This window comes from Bos indicus, chromosome 13 (assembly GCF_029378745.1).
Source record: "Bos indicus isolate NIAB-ARS_2022 breed Sahiwal x Tharparkar chromosome 13, NIAB-ARS_B.indTharparkar_mat_pri_1.0, whole genome shotgun sequence".
NCBI lineage: Eukaryota > Metazoa > Chordata > Mammalia > Artiodactyla > Bovidae > Bos > Bos indicus.
In genome coordinates this window covers 65212128-65230468 of record NC_091772.1, presented here as the reverse complement: position 1 = coordinate 65230468, position 18341 = coordinate 65212128, and the positions used below count along the sequence as shown (strand labels likewise).

Below are 18341 nucleotides of genomic sequence, written 5' to 3'. Positions count from 1 at the left end.
CTAATAGGATATATAGACTATATTGGGCTTCCCGGGTGGAGCTAGTGGTAAAGAACCCACCTGCCAATGCAGGAGATGTAAGAGACTCGGGTTCCATCCCTGGGTCAGGAAGATCCCCTGGAGGAGGAAATGGCAACCCACTCCAGTATTCTTGCCTGGAGAATCCCATGAACAGAGGTGCCTGGCAGGCTACAGTCCAGAGGATTGCAAAGAGTCAGACACAACTGAAGCAACTTAGCATGCATATCAATAGAGAGATAGATTTATTATAAGGAATTAACTCATGTGGTTACAAAACTGTGCAACTCAGTCAGGATTTGAACCCATGGGCGAGGACTCGAACTCTGCTAGAACTCATTGTCTTTTCATTGAGATCACATACCTGGTCTCAGGACTTAATGAAGCTCAAGTTCATTATGTCTCATGGCAGAAAGTATTCAGTGAGAGACAAAGGTAAGAAGTGGATTTATTTAAAGAGAAACACACCACACCCCACAGAGTGTAGGCCATCTTAAAAGGTGAGAGGCCCCAAAATATGGGGTGGTTAGTTTTTACTGGATGGGTAATTTCATGGACTGATGACTGAGAGGATTATTCCAACTGTTTCAAGTAAGGAGCTGTCATGGCACTGGCGGGTGTGCCATTTAGATTCTAATATATTACAGTGAGCATATAATGAGGCTCAAGGTCTACTGGAAGTTGAATCTTCTGCCATCTTGGACCTCGTTGGTTTTAACCAGTTTTTGTCATGTCCTACGAGAATCCCAGGGATGGCGGGGCCTGGTGGGCTGCAGTCTATGGGGTCACACAGAGTTGGACACGACTGAAGCGACTTAGCAGCAGTAGCAGCATAACTATGTCATTCTTAGAAAGGCTGTGCTCTGCCCCCTTCCCTTGTTTCAGTTATGGAGGCCAAGAAGTCCCAAGATCTGCAGTTAGCAAGCTGGAGACCCGGGAGAGCCAGCAGTGTAATCTCAGTCCAAAGGCAGGAAAGGCTAGTGTCCCAAACTGAAGTCTATCAGGCAGAGAGAGTGAAATCTCCTTGCTGTTGTTCAGTTGCTAAGTTGTATTCAACTCTTTGTGCCTCCACAGACTGCAGCACGCCAGGCTCCCTGTCCTACACTGTCTCCCAGAGTTTGCTCAAATTTATGTCCATTGAGTCAGTCATGCTACCTAGCCATTTCATCTTCTGTCGTCCCCTTCTCCTCCTGCCTTCAATCTTTCCCACCATCAGGGTCTTTTCCAATGAGTGGGCTCTTCGCACCAGGTGGCCAAAATATTGGAACTTCAGCTTCAGCATCAGTCCTTCCAATGAATATTAAGAGTTGATTTCCTTTAGAATTGACTGGTTTAATCTCCTTGCTGTCCAAGGGACTCTCAAGAGTCTTCTCCGATACCACAGTTCAAAAGCATCAATTCTTTGGCACTCAGCCTTCTTTATAATCCAACTCTCACATACATACATGACTACTAAAGCTATGGAAAAACCAGAGCTTTGACTATATGGACCACTGTTTGCAAAGTAATGTCTCTGCTTTGTGTGTGTGTGTGTGTGTGTGTGTGTGTCTGCTTTTTAATACACTGCCTAGGTTTGTCATAGCTTTTCTTCCGAGGAGCAAGCGTCTTTTAATTTCATGGCTACAGTCACTGTCCACAGTGATTTTGGAACCCAAGAAAATAAAATCTGTCACTGTTTCCATTGCTTCCCCATCTATTTGCCATGAAGTAATGGGACTGGATACCATGATCTTAGTGTTTCAAATGTTGAATTTTAAGCCAACTTTTTCACTTTCCTCTTTCATCTTCATCAAGAGTCTCTTTAGTTCCTCTTCTCTTTCTGCCATGAGGGTGGTGTCATCTGCATATCTGAGGTTATTGATATTTCTCCTGGCAATCTTGATTCCAGCTTGTGCTTCATCCGGCCCAGCATTTTGCATGATGTACTCTGTGTAGAAATTAAATAAGCAGGGTGACAACATACAGTCTTGATGTACTCCTTTTCCAATTTGGAACCAGTCCACTGTTTCATGTCCAGTGCTAATTGTTGCTTCTTGACCTGCATACAGGCTTCTCAGGAGGCAGCTAAGGTGGTCTGATATTCCCATCTCTTAAATTTAAGAGTTTTCCACAGTGTGTTGTGATCTACACAGTCTAAGGCTTTAGCTTAGTTAATGAAGCAGAAGTAGATATTTTTCTGGAACTCCCTTGCTTTCTCCATGATCCAACAAAGAATATTGGCAATTTGATCTCTGGTTCCTCTGCCTTTTTTAAATCCAGCTCGTAAATCTGTAAGTTCTCAGTTCACATATTGCTGAAGCCTAGCTTGAAGGATTTTGAGCATAACTTTGCTAGCATGTGAAATGAGTAAAATTGTATGGTAGTTTGAACATCCTTTGGCATTGCCCTTCTTTGGGATTGAAATGAAAACTGACAATTCCCAGTCCTGTGGCCACTGCTGAGTTTTCCAAATATGCTGACTATTGAGTGCAGCACTTTCACAGCATCATATTTTAGGATTTGAAATAGCTCAACTGGAATTCTGTCCCTTTCACTATCTTTGCTCATAGTGATGCTTCCTAAGGCCCTCTTGACTTCACATCCCAGGGTGTCTGGCTCTAAGTGAGTGATGACATCTCTGTAGTTATCCAGGTCATTAAGACTGTTTTTTTGTATAGTTCTGTGTATTCTTCCCACCTCTTCTTAACCTCTTCTGCTTCTTTTAGATCCTTACTGTTTCTGTCCTTTATCGTGCTCATCCTTGCATGGAATTTTCCCTTGATATCTCCAATTTTCATACAATGGAATATTATTCAGCCTTAAGAAGGAATGAAATTCTGATATATGCCACAACATGAACCCTGAAAACATTATGCTAAGTAAAAGAAGCCAGATACCAAAGGATACATAGTGTCTGTTTCACTTATATGAAGTTTCTAGCATAGGCAAGTTCATAGAGACAGAAACTAGACTAGAGGTTACCAGGGACTGGGAGGAAGGTAGTTATTGTTTATGGGTGATGAAGTTCTGGGACTGGTGGTGGTGGCCACACAACATTGTGAAAGTCCCTAATGTCACTGAATTCTACACCCCAAAATAGTTAACATAGGACACTTCATGTTATAAGTATTTTGCCACAACAACAATTTGTGGACTTCCTTGGTGGTTCAGTGATTAAGAATCCACCTTCCAATGTAGGGGACTCAGCTTCGATGCCTTCGATGCCTGGTCGGGGAATTAAGATCCCACCTGCTGTGGGGCTACTGAGCCAGCAGGCTACAACCACTGGGTCCAAGCACTCTAGAGCCCATCCTCCTCAACAAAAGAAGCCCACACACCACAACTAGAGGAAGCAAGGAACACCCAGCACAGCCAAAATTTAAAAAAAAAAAAGCCCTCTTGGGGCTACCCTGGTGGCCCACTAGTAGACAATCCGCCTGCCAGTGCAGGAGACACAGGTTCAATCCCTGATCCGGGAAGCTCCCATATGCCAAGGAGCAACTAAGCCTGAGCGCCACAGCTATTGAGCCTGTTCTCTAGAACCCATGCTCCACAACCAGAGAAGCTACAGCAACGAGAAGCCTGCACACCCCAACTGGAGAGTAGCCTCCACTTGCTGCAACTGGAGGAAAGGCCTGAGCCACAAAGACCCAGCACAGCCAAAAATAATAAATTAAATAAAATTATTTTTTAAAGCCCTCAAAAAAGAAAAATAACAATTTGTATTCCTAAAAATATTAAGCAGAGTGAAAAAAAATACAAGTAATTGTATTTAACTCTTAGCTTGCTGCTGCTGCTGCTGCTAAGTTGCTTCAGTCGTGCCCGACTCTGTGCGACCCCATAAACGGCAGCCCACCAGGCTCTGCCATCCCTGGGATTCTCCAGGCAAGAACACTGGAGTGGGTTGCCATTCCCTTCTCCAATGCATGAAAGTGAAAAGTGAAAGTGAAGTCGCTCAGTCCTGTCCGACTCCTAGCGACCCCATGGTCTGCAGCCTACCAGGCTCCTCCTTCCATGGGATTTTCTAGGCAAGAATACTGGAGTGGGGTGCCATTGCCTTCTCCTAACTCTTAGCTTATCCAAGAATAAATACAACCAATTTCCTTCAGCTATTCCAGTATTGCTGGATTTGTTTAGGATTCCCCTGCTGTGTTGCTAATACAATCCTCCCACATAATCGTGATCATTTTGAATATGGTACATTAATCGATCACACCTTTGGCAGAGCAAAGAGCAAATGATAGGCAAGTGTTCTTGGGGAAAAAATGGAGGAGTCAAGATATCCTTTTATGGGCAGATATAGAGCTCAAATTGGATTTACGTAGGAGGGACATCAGCTCTCTGCTTCTAGTGAAGACAGAATCAGCAAATACTTCAACAGGAAAGAGATTAGCTATCAGGAGTCCTCTCACCACATGGAATGAAAGGGTTGGACCAGTCCCTTCTAAGACCCCTCCAGCTCTAACAGTTCGTAGCTCTGTTACTGAAAGATGAATAAGAATTCACATTTGCCCGGTGCCTGTGGCTTGTGTGGCACCCTGCCAATAGTGTTAACTTATTCAACCCTCACAAGGACTCTCTGTGGTTGGTGTTACTCCCTTCATTTTACCTACAAGGAAATGCAAGCTCAGATATGGGCTTCAGCAGGTGTGGCGTGTGGATTTAGTTGCATGTGGGATTTTATTTCCCCGACCAGGGATTGAACCCACATCCCCTGCATTGCATGGTGTAGTCTTAACTACTGGACCACCACAGAAGTCCCCTTGTGGAGATATTTAGGACAGGGCGAGGGCTGACTCTGGGCTACTGGCTTGCTCAAAAGCAGGAGCCTGAAGTTACCTGTTAAGATCCCTCGCAGCTGCTTCTCTTATCATTATGTCAGGTTCCCAGTGACAGGGGCTGCTGATCCTGCCGCTCTCCAGAAGTTTGGCTGGAAACTGCCCAGATCTTCAAAGAGTGAGCACTTTACAAGGTTCACCTGCCCCTGTAAATTTCTGGAACATCCATTTCCCCAGTGAGGTGCTTGCCACACTGAGAGAAGGAAGGGACAGCCCCTGTTAGCAGAGGTGTGACTCTGTCCTTTTCAGCTTTCTGACCTAGAATGAGAAGAATGAAAAACAAACCAAGTTACAATGTAAAGCACACTGAGGTGGGTGACAGATCTTGCATATGGATTTTATCAAAGAACATGCTGGAATAATTTCCCATCACTGCCTGGTCTTCTAGCCTCTGATCCATTCTATACCTTAGTGGACTGATTAAATATTCCAGAGCACAGCTCCAACAAGGACCCTTTCCAGCTCAAAAGACAAGTAAGTCTCAACTCCTTAGCTTGTTACCTGAGGCCCGGCATGGGGGCCTCCCATGGGGAGCCTCAGGTGTCCTAGCCTCCCCACCAACCTTGTACAGATCCCTACCTTAATAAAATCCCTACTCCTCCCGACGTGCTCACCTCTTTTCATTACAGCAGGCTGCGGCAGCCATGCCTGGTTCTAATTTCCGCTCTTCTGGGAATAATCTCCCCCTTTTCTTTAAAGAACTCTTTGCTCTTCATTCATACACAGAACTCTGTAACCTCCAATGAGATTTATCTTCCTGGGCACAAAGATTAATTCAAGGTTGGGTATGTGACCTAAAATGACCCCATTACAATCTTCTCTGGGACTTTCATGCTGCAAGTAACAGGGAGGGCCGTCTCACTTTCCTCTGATCTCCCATGACTCTTATCTGAACCTTTCTTAGGGTACCTAGCAGTTTCTAGCTTAAACTATGGTTATTCTTATACCTGGACTTCCCTGGTGGCTCAGATGGTAAAGAATCCACCTGCAATGCAGGAGACAGGGTTCAATCCCTAGGTTGGGAAGATCCCCTGGAGAAAGGAATGGCTACCCACTCCAGTATTCTTGCCTGGAGAATCCCTTGAACAGAGGAGTCTGGCAGGCTACAGTCTATGGGGTTGCTCTGAATGAATAAGCATACACACACGTTCTTACACTCTCTGTGAGATGGTCACAGCCCCTGCTTCCTCCAAGGACTCCACTTTCGGTTCAAGTGTTCAATTTTTCTAGGCATTTCCTGACTACCTCTTCTGTGCAAATATTGTATTATGCTCTGGGGATACATCATTGGATAAGACACTGTCCCTTGTTAAATGGATGGATGAATGAAAACGCCTCTCTGGCCCTCACCCAAGCTTATCACAGGGGATTTGAGCTGCAGAAAATAGTAGACATAAAGTCCAAATCTGTTAGGCTGGCATTCAAAACCTTTTACAACCTGGTTCTAATTTTGTCTTCCCTATACACACTCTTAGCTCCAAACAAACTGAACTGTTTTTGTCCTGGAAAACTCCAAGACATCCCCACGTGTGGCATATATCCAAGCTTCGGTCTTTTCCCACCGGCTCTCTTCCTGTTTTTCTCTTTCATTCCTACCTTCTTCCCCCTATCTCATTTCACCCTTTTTCTTTCAGTCTTACCTCCTCCTGCTTCTACTTTCCCCCTTTCATCATCCCCCACCTTCGCTTTTCCTTTCTCTTTTCTCTCCTTGAGCTCTATGTCATCAATTCTGTCTATCCCACCCTTACCTCTTTCTTTTTTTAAAGTTTAGTTTGTGTTTGTTTATGTGGCTGTGTCAAGTCTTAGTTGTGGCACTCGGGACCTTCGATCTTTGTCGTGGCATGTGAACTCCTAGCTGCAGCATGTGGGATCTAGCTCCCTGACAAGGGATCGAATGGAGAGCCCTGCACTGGGAGTGTGGAGCGTTAACCACTGGACCACCAAGGAAGTCCCTCCTCTCTTATTTTCTGCCCCCCTTTCTGTCCCTGTGGGGGCAAAACATGGAATAAAACAAATGTATACCAATCAGCTTCTAGATCTCATCACAAGAGGTCATCAAGAGGACTTGCCCCGAGGTCTAATGCAGGGGATGTGGGTTCAGTCCCTGGTTGGGGAGCTAAGATCTCATATGCCTCTCAGCCAAAAAAAAATACTCCAAAACAAAACAGAAGCAATATTGTAACAAATTCAATAAAGTCTTTAAAAATGGTCCATATGGGGGAAAAAAAAAAGAAGAAGCCCTCAAAGTGAGGTGGAAAGGAGAAGGGGAAGGGATCGTGGAAGCAGAGAAGAGGCTGCTTAGTGACTGCTGGTGAAGTCAGAGAGCACTGTGTCAGCTACCTACGTCTAACCCACCCCCACTCTTCCTTTTCCTCCCTGTGATCACAGAATTTTGAAAAATCAGAACCGCAAAAATTCTTGACATTTATCAACTCTGCCTCCATAAGTTTGCAGCTGGGAAAGTGAGGCCAGCTAGAGAAACAGGGGCAGAGAAAAGGAAAGCAACTGGCTACTGTCACCCAGCAAGTGAGTGGCTCAGCAGGAGTCCTGAGCCTCCTGACCCCAGGTCAGTGAAATACCCTTTGTTTTCATCTGTGCTACACAATCCTCCTTCCTGTAGTCAGTCGTCCCTCCCCTTGATTTCCACCCACCAGGTTTCGGATGACATCTAAGGATTCCCAGTCTGCCCTCCCATCCCCCATTCCCCCAAACCCCACCTCTGAGTGAGTGTAGGGTCCAGTGAAACAGAGGCAGAAGGGAGAACCCACATTAGAAGGACTTGCCGTAAATCCTAGGGCATATATGGCAGTGGTGGGATAAGAAGGGGCTTCCCGATGGCTCAGCAGTAAAGAATCCGCCTGCCAATGCAGGAGACTCGGGTTCGATCCCTGGGTTGGGAAGATCCCCTGGAAGAGGAAATGGCAACCCACTCCAGTATTCTTGACTGAAAAATCCCATGGACAAGGAGCCTGGTGGGATACAGTCCATGGGGTCGCAGAGTCAGGGCACAACTGAACGACTAAGCAACACAGACACAGACAGGATGGTGCAAAGTGTCACTCTGGCCTGTAGGGGGACCAGTCTCCAGAAGCAGCAGCCTCTGTGCAGCTAAGGGACCAGATGCGCAGCAGGTCTGGTTTCAGCAGGCCCTTCTAGCAGGACCCTTCCTCACTCCTCTAGTCTAGCTGGTTGCCTGGATGACCTACCTCACTCTGCCAGCCACGGATTTGCACAGAGGCCACCCAGGCACAGGATGGTCCATGACTGCCGGGGATGGGGGCGGGGGTGGGGGGAACGGAGGCAGCTCCACTTTCAGTCCTGCTTCTCTGCTCCACAAAGGGCCACTGTCTGAGCACAGAGGGACCCTGGAGCGAGGCCTCCCAAGGTGCTCGGCAACAGGGCCAGGTTTCATCACGCTGGGCCTCCCGGCCAAGTAAACATCAGTGGGAGGAACAGGCCCAACAGTTTCTGCAGACAGGCTCCTGGCTCCAGGCTGGCTCAGGGGCATCTTCCCCCAGGGCTTCCCCGAGACAGGAAGAAGGGCCAAGTTCGTGTGCCCACTTTTCTCCAGAAACAGAGAGCGGGATGAGGAACCGGCTCTCTCCTAGTTCAGTTCCATTGTTCAAGACGCAGAGAAGCATCCTATTCCCCTCTTCAGAAGTAGAAACTTTACAAGAAATGTTTAATTTAGTTCAGAGAGATCCATGAGCCTGAGTAATCGGGAAGACTTCCTAGGGGAAGTGTGATTCAGATGTGGTTCTGCCTCGGTGTGTAGGTAGAATCTCTACAAATAGGAAAGAGAGGTGCATTTCAGACAGAGAGCACGGACTGTGGTATCTGGAAAGCAGGAGCATCTGGGGTCAGTGAAGAGACTTATTTGGCCAGGGTAGAGAATTCACATAGGAGAAGGTGTTGGAAAGTTTGGTTAGGAACTGAACCACAGCTAGTCTTAACAGCCATGTGGAGGAGTCCTTCCAGTTTCCAAGCAGACTGGTGATGGGGCTCTAAAAGCAGAATTATTGAAAGCTTAGTCTTAAGATGTTGTGAAAGAGGCCCCAGGGTGAGCCTTAGTTCTCTGGGAAAGCTTGGGCTGGTTATGGCCTCTCTCTGGGGCTTCATTTCTTCATCTTTAAAATGAAAGTGTTCTGCCAGAGAATCTCAAAGCCCTCTCCATCTCTAAAATGCAAGGATTCTCTAATGGGGCAACATAGACTACAGGAAATGAAAGGAACAGATGTTGTGGCCACACCCTGGACACCCCTGGGCTGCATTTCTGCGTTGGTTCATCTGCTTAGAGCTGCGGAATGGCTGTCACCACCACCGCTGCCAGGCACTATGCCAACTAGTGTCTTTTTTTTAAAACTTCATTTCTGTGAACAGAAAATGCATGTACATACTGCAAATTTTAAGTCATAAAAAGATATATGTAGGTAAAAATAAATTTCCCTCCTTTCCCTCTTTCCAGCCACTCATTCCTTCTCTCACTGTATCCTGAGTATGCTTTGAAAGATAACCTATGCATTTTCACAGATTGTATAGTCTTTTTTTGTACACACATGGGAGCATGCTAGACATACCATTATGTACTTTGCTTTTTATTTATTTCTTATTTTTAATTGGAGGATAATTGCTTTACAATGTTGTGTTGGTTTCTGTCACACATCAACGTGAATTAGCCACAAGTATACATATGGCTCCTCCCTCTTGAACTTCCCTCCCAACCCTCCACCCCATCCCACCCCTCTAGGTTGTCACAGAGCACCAGGTTGAACTCCCTGTGTTATACAGCATCTTCCCACTAGCTAGCTATTTTACATACAGTAATATATATGTTTCAATGCTGCTCTTTCACTTCTTCTCACCCTCTCCTTCCCCAACTGTGTCCACAGGCCTGTTCTCTGTCTGCACCTCTATTCCTGCCCTGCAAATAGGTTCATTTGTCCTTTGTTTTTTTAACTTGAAAATTCCGGCAATCTTTTCATAGGAGTCTACAAAAAGCTGCCTCATTCTTTGTATGTTAGGACCATGATTTATTAAAACAGTCCCCTATGGATAGATACTGAGGGTGTTTCTTTTCTATTACAAACAACAAATCAGTGCAAATCCTGAACATACATCATCCAGCATGTGCTGGACTAGGTTTACAGGACACATTCCTAGAACTGAAATTATGTGCTTCATATGACCTAATACTTTATATGACCTAATACTCTCAACAAGAGTTTAAAGTGATCGTAATTATACTGACTATGCAAATAAGAAGACTGAGGCTTAGAAATTCAATAACTTGCACAAAATCAGTAGAGTTGAAATTCTAATGTGGACAATCTGACACCAGAGCTACCACAATCATTCCCCTAGTGTTTCTGAAACTTTAGTACGCATCAACAACACTGCGAGGGCTTGTTAAAACATAAACTACTGGGCTTCACTGGGGATCCAGTGGTTAATAATCTACCTCACAATGCAAGGGACACAGGTTCGATCCTGGTCAGGGAAGATTCCACATGACTCGGGGCAACTAAGCCCACGTGCCACAACTACTGAGCCCGTGGGCCCTAGAGCCTATGGTCGCAATACAAGAAGCCACCACATTGAGAACCCCAAGCGCCGCAACTAGAGAGCAGCTCCCGCTCACCGCAACTAATGATGATCCAGCACAGCCAAAATAATTTTTTTTTTTTTTAAAGCATAGATTACTACGCCCTACCATAAGAATTTCTTGGACTTCCCTGGTGGTCCAGTGGTTAAGGCTCTGCACTTCCCCTGCAGGGGTCAGGGGTTTGATCCCTGGTTGGGGAACTAAGATCCTGCATGTCATGTGGCATGGACAAACAATAGAATAAAAAAAAGAAGAGGAAAACAGCAGAGCTCTCTCTCATCACTATGTGAGGACACGTGAGAAAGCACCTGTCCGCAGGCCAGGAAAAGGGCCTCATCAGGAACCAAATCCACGTGCACCTTGATCTCGAACTTTCCAACTCCCAGAATTTTGAATAACAAATGTGCGTTGTTTGAAACCTCAGTCTATGGTATTTTGTTACAGCAGCCCAAGCTGACTAAGACAGAGCCCTTGGGAGCAGAGCTGTTTATTTCCTCCCATTCCTCCCTTGGCTTATAATGAAATCAGTAAGGCAGCTAGGCCTCTGTTATTAATGGAAAGGCAGCATCTCAGAATGCTGGAGCTTGATCGAGATAAGCTAGTCCGGTGCTCTCATTTATTATTATTAATAGCTATAATTCATAGCACACCCATGCACTTGACATGCTTACTTTTTTTTAATTCCCCCAAATCTAATTCTCTGGCATGTGAGATCTTAGTTCCCTGACCAGGAATCAAACCCATGACCCCTGCAGTGGAAGCACGGAGTCTTAACCACTGGACCATCAGGAAATTCCCTCCCTGTATTTATGTTCTCCTTATTCTCGTACACAGCCTCTTTCTCCATTTCATGCAGTTGATGTGGCCAGTACACACACACACATACACACTATGAAAAAGATTTAAATTCAGGAATGTGGAAGTAGACCTGAGGTCTGTGGAACAGAGTAGCAAGGCACTGACAGAGACATCCCACAAACGTGAAGAAACAAAGCCACGTGGCATTGTGGCTCCCACTCACCAGCCTGTCTCCTCAAGGTGCTGACTCTGTTACACCACTAGGTCCTGAGCCTGGGACCTTGAGGACCCCTGCAATTTCTTCCAGCTGCTCCCTGTGTGACCTCCATTCCTTCTCTCTCCATCCCCCGAAGGCCCCATCCTAGGTTCTCTGCCCTGTCTAAGCCCTTGCTATGAACCCCCAAGGCCAGACTTACAGCTGAAAACATCTGGGGCCCAGCTCCCTGGCCAAGGAACATCTCAGAAGCCATATGTTGGGGAGCTGGAGTGAAGGAGGTCATTAGGGAGAGAATTTCAGAGGCCAAGTCAGACTCAGCTGGTCAGCTGCAGTTCAGGCAGCAATCTGATTCAACTGACATTATGGGATGTAGAAGAGGCAGCCGATAGTCAGGTGTAGCCAGAGACAGACGCTGTCCATAAAGCAGAGTCAGGCAGAGGCGGCCAGGGAGGGTCAGTCAGGCAGACTCAGTCATTCTGAAACCCAGTCCCTGGGATTTCTCTGGTGGTTCAGTGACTCTGTGCTCCCACTACAGGGGCCACGGGTTCGATCCCTGGTAGGGGAACTAAGAACCTGCATGCCGCACAGCCAAGAAAAACCCAACCAAATACAAAACAGCACAAAAACTGGGTTGCTGAGATACAGTTAGATTCAGTCAGTCAGCCAGAACCAGCCAGCCGCAAACTCAGCCCGGCAGTCTGGCAGATGCCCTCAGTCCACTCTTCAGGAGGGCTGATCCCACCTGTCAGATGGCCACTCAGGCGGACCTCACCAGGCACAGAGGCTGTAGTAAGGCCAATGCAGTCAGGGTAACCAGCCAGCTTATCAGCCAGCCAGTCAGGCAGACGCGCAGGGGCCTCGGGCAGACGCACAAGCCCGGGTGTAGTTAGAATCAGCTGAGCTGAGCTGGGGTCAAAACGCCAGCACAGAGGAATCAGTGAACCGGTCAGTCAATCACACAGGGCCTCGGTCACTCAGATACAGCTTGTCGAGCACAGAGGGAATCTGGTCAGTCAGAAACAGCAAGATCGACTCAGTCAGACACGCGCCGTCGGTCCCAGCTGCCATTAGCCAGGTAGGGCAGTCAGTCAGTCGACTGTGGTCAGGCAGACAGATCACGCGGTCTTGGTCCATCAGGCATTCACGAAATCTGTTTTCATTAGACACAGCCAGATAGAGACAGTGATGGCGTCTGTGGTCAGTCAGAGGCACTTCTGTTAGGCAATGATGGAATCAGAGAGCCGGGGCAAAGTTGCCGCGGAATCCCAGAACTGAGGCCCCAGACCTCTTTTCTGGGCGGAACCTTGTTGGGGCGGGGCTTCGCTCTGGGCGGGGCCTCGTTCTCTCCTCCCGACAGCCTCCGGGCGTTGCCATGGCAGCGTTGGACCCGGCCGGAGTCGCTGGTTTCCTCCCTCAACCCCCCTCCACCAACACTGTGCCTGCGGAGTGGAGGTCCCGGCCGCGTAGTGGCGGGGCGGCGAGGTTGGGCAGGCTGCTCTCCGCAGAGCGGCAGAGGCTGCGGCTCGCGCTTTTGTCGTCCCCTTGTACAGAGGGGGATGATGGGGAGCCCGGGAATGACACACGTCAAGCTACACAGTGACAGAGACCCAGAACTTCCACCTCTCCAGAACCCTGCGTTGCCCCTCAGGAGGAATCAGATTTCCCCAGGCAGAGGGCGCGTACGGAAACGGGAGAACAGCTCTTGGAAAGATTCTGGGCTTAATAATGAATAGGGCGAACACTCACCTTGTACCAAGTGCTGTAATAACAGCTTCGTGTACAATAATTCACTCGAGCCTCACAATTTTCTTTTGAGGGAAATAATAAAGGTTTCCTTATTACAAACGGGGAAACAAGTACAGAAGGGCTGGTGACTTGACCAGAGTCAAGGGGCTGTGTGGGGAGCCGGGATTGGATCCTGGGAAGTCTAACTCCTGACATGGGCTCCTGGGCCCTCCGCACACCTTCTGGTCCCTTCCTTCTGACCTCGGAGGGCAGAGATGAGTCACCTTCAGAAGGCCTCCATGGTCTCCTTAAGAACACCCAACCCTGTGTATGAGGCTCTTGTTTTCATCTCTGCTTCAAGGATTCAGAATAAGGAGCTATCGAAACCAGGATCCTGGCCAAACCAGGGAACAAACTGTGGGTCTATCTCACAGAGTTCAGAGAAGGGAAAACCTGTGAGATCAAAGAAGCCCAGGGCCAAGAGGCCACTGGAAGCTGTCGCTGGAGAACCCTATGGGCACAGCCTCAGAGCTTCGAGTTTAAAGATCTTTGAACAAATTTCAGCAATGTGAGCCAGGAGTTAGAATCACATCATGGGTCATAAACTCAAATGCCTACAAGGGCCAAAAAAGTCATGAAAGTCATAAAAAGAAGTCAAGTGACCAGAATGCAAAACTCTCCCCATCTAAAGCGGGCACTGCCTCCTGACTCCTGCCCATCCTGTTCTCAGACTCCTGCTGTCTCTAGCCTTCTAACTGGGTGATGCTGGCTAAGTCAATTAACATTAAGTCTCAGTTTTTCCATCTGTCTAGTCCGGGAAGGAAAATTTGGCTTTATCTCACCATAAAATGGTGAAATTTTAGGGCAATTAAACACATTTTTGTACATAGAAAATATTTTGTAAGCTGTAACATAGTCTAACATACTCTATAAAGTGGAGGGGGTATGAAGAGGAGGTTGACTGAATGTCTGCTGTACATCTGCTACATGGTCTACGGGTTCTGACAGCATTCCTCTAGGCAAAGCTTAGCATCCCTCTTGTATAGAAATACAGAGGAGTATACCCTTCAAAAAATATGCTGACTTACTCAAGGTCACAAGTTTGTTTGTATGGAGTCCATTTAGAATTTAATTCTCATTTCTTTTTTAAAAAAATATTTATTTGGCTTCATCTGGTCTTAGTTGGAGCACATGGGTTCTTGCTGTTGTGGTACATGGGCTCTGGAGCATGTGTACTCACGCTTAGTTGCTCCAAGGCTTGTGGGCATATGGGCTCTTAGTTCCCCAACCAGGGCTCAAACCCACATTCTCTGCATTGCAAGGCAGATTCTTAACCTCTGGACTACCAGGGAAGTCCCTCTAAGACTTCTGAGACTAGACTGTTGTACCAGTTGTTTTGCAAAGTGTTGCTTGGGTCCCACTAGTTGCACTAAGATGACTTCAAGTGAAACCCAAATGAAGATGTTAAAAATGGTTACACAGTTTTTGTTGTTTTCAGTTTTAAAGGAACCTTATTGATACTACAGAAGTCCTAAATTTCACACAGCCAGGCTGCAGTAGTAGGCTGAATAATGACCTCCCAAAGATGCAGAGATCTAATCCCTGAAGCCTGTAGTAATTTATCTGAGAAGAGGGTTTTTACAGATGTGATTAATTAAATTATGGATGTTGAGTTGAGATCATCCAGGATTATCCAGGTGGGCATGAAATGCCATCACAAATATCCTTACAAGAGGAAAGCAGAGAGAGAGGGGGGCAGGCAGACACATAGAGAACAGCAGGAGAAAATGAAACCTTGGAGGCAGAGATCAGAGTGATGCAGCCAGCAAGCCAATGAATGCAGGCAGCCACAGCCTGCAAGAGACAAGGACAAGTCTGGAGGGAACATGGTCCTCTCAACACCTTGATTTCAGCCCAGTAAATCTAATGTTGAGATTCTGGTCTTTAGAACTATGACAGAATACAATTCTGCTGTTTCAAGCTATCAGTTTTGTGGTAATTTGTTACACTAGCCACAGGCAACAAATACACAGGTCTACCTCTGCATGTCTTAAAAATTCATGTTCCAAACCACTAATGTGTACATAACCCCCCTTACTAAAAATAATACAATTACTCTAAAATAATTTTATAATTACAGGAAACAAATGTAAATCTTTGATTTACAGAGTACAGAGATTTCCTATAGCACAGAGAGTTTCCATGTACTCCTCCCCCAGTTTCCCATACTGCTAACATTTAACATGACTCTTAACATGCATTAACATGACTTAACATGCATTGGTCACAACTAAGAAACCAACTCTGGTATCTTCCTATTAACTGAACTCTACATTTTATTTGGATTTCACTAAGCTTGCCCCCTAACATCCGTTTTCTGTTCCAAGGTTCCATCCAAAATACTGTATTACATTTAATCTGCATGTCCCCTTAGTCTCTTCCAGCCTGGGACAATTTCTCAGACTTTCCTTGTTTTTCATGACCTTGACAGTTTTGAGGAGTACTTTGGTGTTCATTATTTTGTAGAGTGTCCCTCAATTTAGGTTTCACTGATGCTTTTCTCATGGTTTCAGTGAAGGTTATCGTCACGGTTAAGTGGCCTTTTTCATGGCATCATGTCAGGGGTAGGCTATTAATACGACTTGATCACCTTGAGTGCCTGGCCAAGGTAAAGTTTACCAAGCTTCTCTCCTGTGAAGTTACTTGTTTTTTCTTTCTTTCTACTCTCTGAAAGCAAGTCACTAAGGGCAGCCCCCTTTCAGGTGGAGGAGGGGGAGAGAAGATTAAGCTCCATATCTTGGAGGGGATAAACAATTTGGAAACTTTCTTTAGGAAGATTTGTCCCTTCTCCACTTATTTATTTGTTCCATTATTTATTTACATCCGTATGAACTCATGGATATTTATACTCTGGGCTATAATCTGGTACTGTGTTATTTCTTTTCTTGCTCAAATTGCTCCAGTTTTCGCCACTGGGAACTCTTTCAGGATGTGTCTTGTGTCCCTTTGACTCCAACTGTTTTGCATTTTGGTTGCACTAAGATGATTTCAAGTGAACTCAGCTGATCTTTTTCAAAGAGCTGTATATTTGTAATATTCCAGATATTAGGAAAACATAACGTGTATGTCCAATTGATGATTCACAGACAGCACTGAGGACAAGGCTAACATAGTGATGATTGTGCTGAGTGAGTCAGTTCACAGAGAGGTATGAAGTAAAAACTGGTATCCACGGTACAAAGGTATGGCGGGAGTTGTTAACGCTGATTAGGGCATGATTCAAGTTTGAGAAACTCTGTACTAAAACAGAACCGTCTCAGATTCAGGCAGTGATGATAAAGATGAGGATTACGAGCAGCCTCTCTGGGACACACCCACACACAATCCATTCCCCGGAGCCCTGATGCCAAGCAGACCTGCCTCGGTGCAGATACGTGCTGATGTTGATAACGCTGGAACTGTGCATGCCCAGGCCGGGGAGGGATGGATGCGGCGCTGTGTTTGTCTCCCAAACGAGCTGCGTGGGTGGCTTGCTGTTCAGCACCGTTCCCGCTAATGAGCTTGGAACCGCTGGCCTAACAAACACGCTCCATGTCACAGGCCTGACATGTGATGTTTCCCGAGGAGAAGTGCCAGGAAGGCTCGTTATTTTTACTTTTTTTCCTTGTTTCACCCTTGATCTGAGACATGCAGACAGACATGGCCGTGGCCGGAGTCAACAGTCAGACCCCGTACACCCCGAGTCTTGCCTGGGGTCTGTAGGCCAGTTCTCCAGCCCCACTGAGGATGCTTACGTTGGAGTATTTAGCTTGCCCTACTCTGCACCATCCTGAGTCTTGACCCAGGCCCTGAATCTACCTCCTGGTTGAGCAGTGATGCCCCAGAATCTCTGACCTGATCTGAAATAATCCTTCAAGAAATAAGTCTTTTTAAATCTCCCTGCTTCTAGTCTGAACTGTGGGTGGCTGCAGGCTGGTGTGTACTCAGGCTTCTAAACCCTCTCTAGTGCCAGGGAGCTCTGGAATCACAAGACCTTGGTTAGAATCCTAGTTCTTCCAAAGAACTAGATAAATTACACAGCCTCTCATAAAAGGAGGAGAGTAATACGTACTTCACAGAATTGGAAGGAAGGAAGAATTGCAGTGCAAACTAAATGAGACAGTTATTAACACAATGTCTGACCCATAGTAACTGCCCAATAAATTCATTCGTCTAACAATTATTCAGTTCAGTTCAGTCGCTCAGTTGTGTCCGACTCTTTGCAACCCCATGAATCGCAGCATGCCAGGCCTCCCTGTCCATCACCAACTCCCGGAGTTCACTCAGACTCATGTCCATCGAGTCAGTGATGCCATCCAGCCACCTCATTCTCTGTCGTCCCCTTCTCCTCCTGCCCCCAATCCCTCCCAGCATCAGAGTCTTTTCCAATGAGTCAACTCTTCCCATGAGGTGGCCAAAGTACTGGAGTTTCAGCTTTAGCATCATTCCTTCCAAAGAAATCCCAGGGCTGATCCCCTTCAGAATGGACTGGTTGGATCTCCTTGCAGTCCAAGGGACTCTCAAGAGTCTTCTCCAACACCACAGTTCAAAAGCATCAATTCTTCGGTGCTCAGCCTTCTTCACAGTCCAACTCTCACATCCATACGTGACCACAGGAAAAACCATAGCCTTGACTAGCCAGACCTTTGTTGGCAAAGTAATGTCTCTGCTTTTGAATATGCTATCTAGGTTGGTCATAACTTTCCTTCCAAGGAGTAAGCGTCTTTTAATTTCATGGCTGCAGTCACCATCTACAGTGATTTTGGAGCCCCAAAAAATAAAGTCTGACACTGTTTCCACTGTTTCCCCATCTATTTGCCATGAAGTGATGGGACCGGATGCCATGATCTTCGTTTTCTGAATGTTGAGCTTTAAGCCAGCTTTTCACTCTCTTCTTTCACTTTCTTCAAGAGGCTTTTTAGTTCCTCTTCACTTTCTGCCATAAGGGTGGTGTCATCTGCATATCTGAGGTTATTGATATTTCTCCGGGCAATCTTGATTCCAGCTTGTGTTTCTTCCAGTCCAGCATTTCTCATGATGTACTCTGCATATAAGTTAAATAAGCAGGGTGACAATACACAGCCTTGACGTACTCCTTTTCCTACTGGAACCAGTCTGTTGTTCC

General features: G+C 46.3%; 1 protein-coding gene across 2 annotated transcripts in view; it reads right to left on the bottom strand.

Annotated features, from left to right (window-relative positions):
- Nucleotides 1–18341, bottom strand: part of EPB41L1 (erythrocyte membrane protein band 4.1 like 1) — a 176317-nt gene that overhangs the window by 145169 nt on the left and 12807 nt on the right. For both annotated transcript variants that reach the window (XM_070801594.1, XM_070801597.1), the window contains exon 2: nt 4837–5093. The gene's annotated coding sequence lies outside the window, so the exon portion shown is untranslated. The remainder of the gene's footprint in view (nt 1–4836; nt 5094–18341) is intronic.